The sequence below is a fragment of the Clupea harengus genome, unplaced genomic scaffold, assembly GCF_900700415.2.
Source record: "Clupea harengus unplaced genomic scaffold, Ch_v2.0.2, whole genome shotgun sequence".
NCBI lineage: Eukaryota > Metazoa > Chordata > Actinopteri > Clupeiformes > Clupeidae > Clupea > Clupea harengus.
Window position 1 is genome coordinate 79,551 of NW_024879695.1, and position 6,159 is coordinate 85,709.

The following is a 6,159-nucleotide window of genomic DNA, read 5'->3' on the forward strand; positions in this document are numbered from 1 at the left end:
GTTTTATTTCCTCTCCATTCATACTGTTTTATTTCTGCACCATTCATACTGTTTTATTTCCTCTCCATTCATACTGTTATATTGTCCAGTTCTGACAGGATTTTTAGAGCTCCTGTGTATTAGTGCCGCTTTACATGAATCAGTGACTCTTTTATTTAGGAGACACGATTTGCGCAAGTATTGGGCATGAAACTGGTTGTAAAAGCACCATTCCTAAAGTGTGCTCCATTCAGAACACAGATGTTCTTAATCCATTTGTTGGGCATTTCGCCAGAGAAGACAAAACTGTGTCCCTCCTCGAGCCGCTTTGTGTCCAGACTTTTCCTGGAAGATGACTTTTCATGTTGGAATAATGTCCATTTGTCCGGAGATACATGAGGTAGTCAGGCCAAAGGCCCCCTCGGATTTATAGGCATCTGGTTTATGGCATCCACCACCCTTTGTTGCCTTAGTGTACCAGTGAGTAAAGCATCTTTTAAAGTCAACCATGACGCCAGCAGTGATGACGGGTGCTGGTGCGTGTTTTCTCTCTGGACCTGCTGTGTTATCGCCAGCAGTGATGACGGGTGCTGGTGCGTGTTTGCTCTCTGGACATGCTGTCGCTTCACACATGGCCTAACCTCCTAGTTATAGTTTTCTCTTTAATCACAGCTGTTTAACTGTTCTTGTTTAACTTTAATATATTTGTTAAGCCTTAAGTGGTTGTCTGTGTCCACTTTGCATTAAGGTCTGATGAGCCAGGCCAGAACAGTGTGTGCCTGTCTCTGTGTTTGTGGCTGTGTTTTAGAAGATGGCTGAATTTTATATAAGTTGTGATCGTACAGGTCTGTGTGTCAAAGTCAAGTCAAATTTATTTATAAAGCACATTTAAAAACAGCTCACGCTGACCAAAGTGCTGTACAAGTAAATCACAATAAAATAAAATATCAAAACAAATAGAAAACAGAAACAAAACAATTAGATCACAAAAAAATATATATATATAAAACAAATAGAAAAACAGAAGCAACACACTCAACTAACTCAACTATATACACATCAGAAGAACAGAAACACCTCTAACAGAAAGCAAATATACAAATGATCAACTAAAATCAGTGTGTGTGATGTGTGTGAAGATGGCTGACTATCATTATGCTGTTCTTATATGTCAGTGGTTCTCAAACTGGGCTGTATGTGCCCTCACACTCAGGAGTGTGCTAGAGATCTGTTTGTGTTCATGAAATGGATTCAGCAAGGGTGGAACTAACATGTCAGATAAAGGGCCTGTGTCCACCCAACGTGATTTTCATGTTGGCAGTGCCGCGTATACATTTCCTATGTAGCTCAGTGCAAACAGCACTCAACATCCTAAGCGTAGAACGTTTGTTTTCCGGCCCCAACATCAGTCAAATATCGTGGCTGGTGACTTTAACCATGTCAACCTCAAGACGGTTCTGCCTAGCTTTGATCAACACGTAAAGTGTGCAACTCGAGGAAAAAATATTCTGGACTGTGTGTATTCTAATATTTAAAAGGGATACAGGGCCTCACCCCTCGCACACCTGGGCCAGTCTGATCACCTGTCACTATCCCTGATTCCAGCATATCGCCCCATCATTAAAAAACAAGAAGCTACCATCAAAACTGTTAGGAAGTGGCCTGAAGAGGCATCTCTACAGCTCCGGGACTGCTTTGAACGAACAGACTGGACCTTGTTTTTTAATCAGGATGTGAATGAGTATGCCTTTGCTGTCCTCGGTTACATCAGGACCTGCGTTGAAAATATCACCACCAACACCCGCATCAGGATTCCCCCTAACAGGAAACCCTGGATGACTAGGGAGGTCCAGGCCCTTCTGAGGGAGCGCAACACAGCTTTCAAATCAGGTGACAGAGCACAGTACAGCATAGCCAGGCACAACTTGAAAAAAGGCATCAAGCAGGCCAAAGCCATGTACAGGGAGAAGATTGAGGGCCACTTCACCAACAGAGACCCAACACAAGTGTGGCAAGGCATACAACAGATCACCAACTACAGGGGAAGCTGCAACCCACCCACAAACACCAATGCCTCCTTAGCAGAGGAGCTCAACCACTTCTATGCCCGCTTCGAGACATCTGGGATAGATAATGGAGCTGCTCCCCCACCTGCTGGCACAGGCCACACAGCCATGGTAACAGCAGAGGAGGTAAGACGCATCCTCAGGTCTGTGAACACAAGGAAGGCAGAGGGACCAGATGCCATTCCAGGAAGAGTGCTCAAAGAATGCGCATACCAGCTTGCAGATGTCTTTACGGACATTTTTAATATGTCTTTAGCCAAAGCGGCCGTACCAACCTGTTTTAAAACAGCAATTATTATTCCAGTGCCAAAGCAAAGCAACATCAGCACTTTAAATGATTATAGACCTGTGGCGCTCACTCCCATCATCGCCAAGTGCTTTGAGAGGCTGGTGGCGGGGCGCGTTAAGGCTGCCCTCTTTTGCTCCCTGGACCAGCATCAGTATGCTTACAAGGAAAACAGGTCCACTGAGGACGCTATCGTCAGAGCCCTCCATACAACGCTGACACACCTGGACAAGAAGGAGACATGTGAGACTACTCTTCATAGATTACAGCTCTGCTTTTAATCAGATCACCAAACTCCTTGATCTGGGCCTCAGCTACAGCCTATGTATGTGGATTAAGGATTTCCTAACAGATCGCCCGCAGACAGTGAGACTGGGTCCTCACCAATCCTTGAGCCTGTCTCTCAGCACTGGAGCTCCACAAGGCTGTGTATTGAGTCCCCTGCTCTACTCCGTCTACACATATGACTGCACCAACACCCATCCTTCAGTCCTACAATCCTACAGTTATCAAATTTGTAGATGACACGACTGTGGTAGGACAAATCACCAACGGAAATGAAAGTGCCTACAGAGACGAAGTTGACAGACTGACAGGATGGTGTAAAGAAAACAACCTGACCCTGAATGTCAAAAAGACAAAAGAAATCATAGTCGACTTCAGACGGCAAAAGGCGAACCCTCAACCCCTCATCATCAATGGTGAGGAAGTGGAGAGGACCTCCTGCTTTACGTTCCTGGGGGTTATGCTCTCAGAGGACCTGAAATGGGTGATGAACACAACCGCCACAGTCAAGAAAGCACAGCAGCGGCTCTACTTCTTGAGAATACTGAAGAGAAACAACATGTCTCCCGTGCTGCTTAAGTCTTTTTTACCACTGTTGCATTGAAAGTGTCCTCACATACTGTATCACTGCATGGTACGTCAACTGCACAGACAAGGACAGGAAATCCCTCAGTCAGGTCATAAGGTCTGCAGAGAGAATAATTGGACTTCCACTGCCTCCCCTGGACGACATCTTTAGGACACGCTGCCTCCGCCGAGCATGTGGCATTTTGAAGGATGAGACTCACCCCGCAAACCATCTCTTCACCCTGCTACCCTCTGGCAGGCGCTACTGGGCCACTACAGCCCGCACCTCCAGACTGCAGAACAGTTTCATCCCCAGGGCCATCACAGAACTAAATAATCACACAACCCTCCTACCCTCCACCCAGCACAACTGCAATTTTGTTAGTGGTTGCACAAACAAATTTCGTTGTGTATCTAATGCACAATGACAAATAAAGTCTATTCTATTCTATTCAACATCACTTCGTCAACTTCACTTCACACTTGCTGGCCAATTAAAATCAAAGATGGGGCGGGACATACATTGCCCACAGTGGCAGAAGAAACCCCAGTCAAACCAGTATGTGACTTAATATAACAGAAACTACCACAACCAAAACTTGAACTACATTGCCTGACAGACAAAAGGGTACAATTTCAGTCAGGTAGTTAGTTACCATGAGCAATGTTATTTTTCCAGAATTGCTGGTAGGTATATCTAGGTTTTGGTAACCTAGCAACAACAAATGCTTGAAAGAATGAATGTGTGTGTGTGTTTGTATGTGTGTAGCATGTGTAGCATGTGTGTGTGTAGCATGTGTGTAGTGTGTGCGTGTGTGTGTGTGTGTGTGTGTAGAGCGTGTGTGTGTAGTGTAGTGTATTACACTGGACTGAACACTGTGTTTAAAGGTGGTGTTGTAATGTAGAGCTGTGTGAAATTAAGTGTTAATACCCAGGAGTAGAGGTGGCTAATAGGGGGCCGGGAAGCAGAAGAGCTCCCCCTAGCTGCAGAGTAGCGGCACTGCAGTTAACAGTGTAATATATGAGTCATAGTAAATTGATAGTTTGTAATTATATGATTTTAGTTCTGGATCTTTGATGTCACAGGAGACCGACATGTGACTCTTATTATGGTTTCATTGATGGATCAATTTAATCACAGATATCTCCTAATACTAACTATCCCCAAACACCAACTATCTTATTTCCTAACTATCCCCAAACACCAAAGTTGTCTTGAGAGAGAAGCAGAAAAGGTAATATTGAGATGTCTAAACATTTAGTAAAAACCTAGCATGACTTGTGACTCTGTTGACATGTCTCCTTTAACTCCACAGGAGAAATTTGTCCATATAGAAATCTGAGACGGAGATTAAAGCCTAAATCATACTTTTAGTTTAATTTAATCTCACTGTTGTCCAGGAGAAACTAATTAGATAGTAGGGGGATCTCTTTTCAGATTTTCTTCTGTCATGGGTTGTGCTTGTTCTCCCACTCTCTGTTTCTCTCGGCTCCTTCCTCTTGCTCCCATTGGCTGAGAGAAAACAAGGCTGTGAATATAATCCTGAATGTCCTCCTCTCAGAGTGATTCCCCTCTCCGTCCTCAGACAGCTGTTGTTGTTGGGGCTGCTAGTTGCATGTTGCTTAATAACCTGTTGTTGTTCCTCTTTAATAACTTGGTGTGTGGTATGTGCCATACGTTTACACTGGTCGCCCACTGTGGTGTTGTGCTGTAAGCCTGGTTGTGCCATCGGCTTGCCCTTTGAATAGCTTCTTTATTATTCGTGTTATACATAGTCTTGTAAACAGCTATTTTATTATTTGTGTTATACATAGTCTTGTAAACAGCTCTATTATTATTTGTGTTGTACATAGTCTTGTAAACAGCTCTATTATTATTTGTGTTGTACATAGTCTTGTAAACAGCTCTATTATTATGTGTGTTATACATAGTCTTGTAAACAGCTCTATTATTATTTGTGTTGTACATAGTCTTGTGGGCTTTGGGTTAGTCAGGGTGTAGCAGCCCTTGGAGTCTGACATGAGAGTCTTAACTGGTGCCTAAACGTCTCTTTTGTTCCATCACTGGTCGCCACAATGTACTGTGGGGTATGGGGCTACACACATACACACACACACACACACACACACACACACACACACAGAGAGAGAGAGTTATGTGCGGTGTGAGGCTACCAGGAATACACAGGGGCACACACAAACACACACAGTAATGTGGGGTATGGGGCTACCAGGAATAAACAGGGGTACACACACACACACACACACACACACACACACACACACACACACACACACACACAGTAATGTGGGGTATGGGGCTAACAGGAATAAACAGGGGGTACACACACACACACACACACACACACACACAGTAATATGGGGTACGGTGTTGAGACATTGATTATTGAAGTCCTGGCTTGAGAGCTGTCACACTAAGGACGCTGACACACACACCCACAGACACACTGACACAAACCCTCAGAAGCACACACCCTCAGACACACTGACACACACACCCTCAGACACACCCACTTAACACATAAAGACAAACACAAGTGGCGCTGTTGGACACTTTACAACAAACAGTCAAGTGGGGTATGGGGCTATCAGGAGTACACAGGGGTACACACACACACACACACACACACACACACACACGCACACACACACAGTAATATAGGGTACGGGACTACGAGGAATACACAGGAGTACACACCAGCTAAAGTTAGGAAACACTGTCATATATTTTGATGTAATGTGTGAATGAAGATCATTCTAGTGTGAGTTTGTCAAATGTGAATTTGTGAGTTAAAGATCTTATCTCTGCTTCTGGTTTCTTTAGGTGCTGGTGAGTACCAGAGGGGAGTTGGTGTGTTTGGGTTTCTTTAGGAGGGAGGGGGACGTCATTATCATCAGGTCTGGTTTGTTGATGTGTAACTGACAGTCTGCAGTGGAGCCAGAATTGTTTTTATT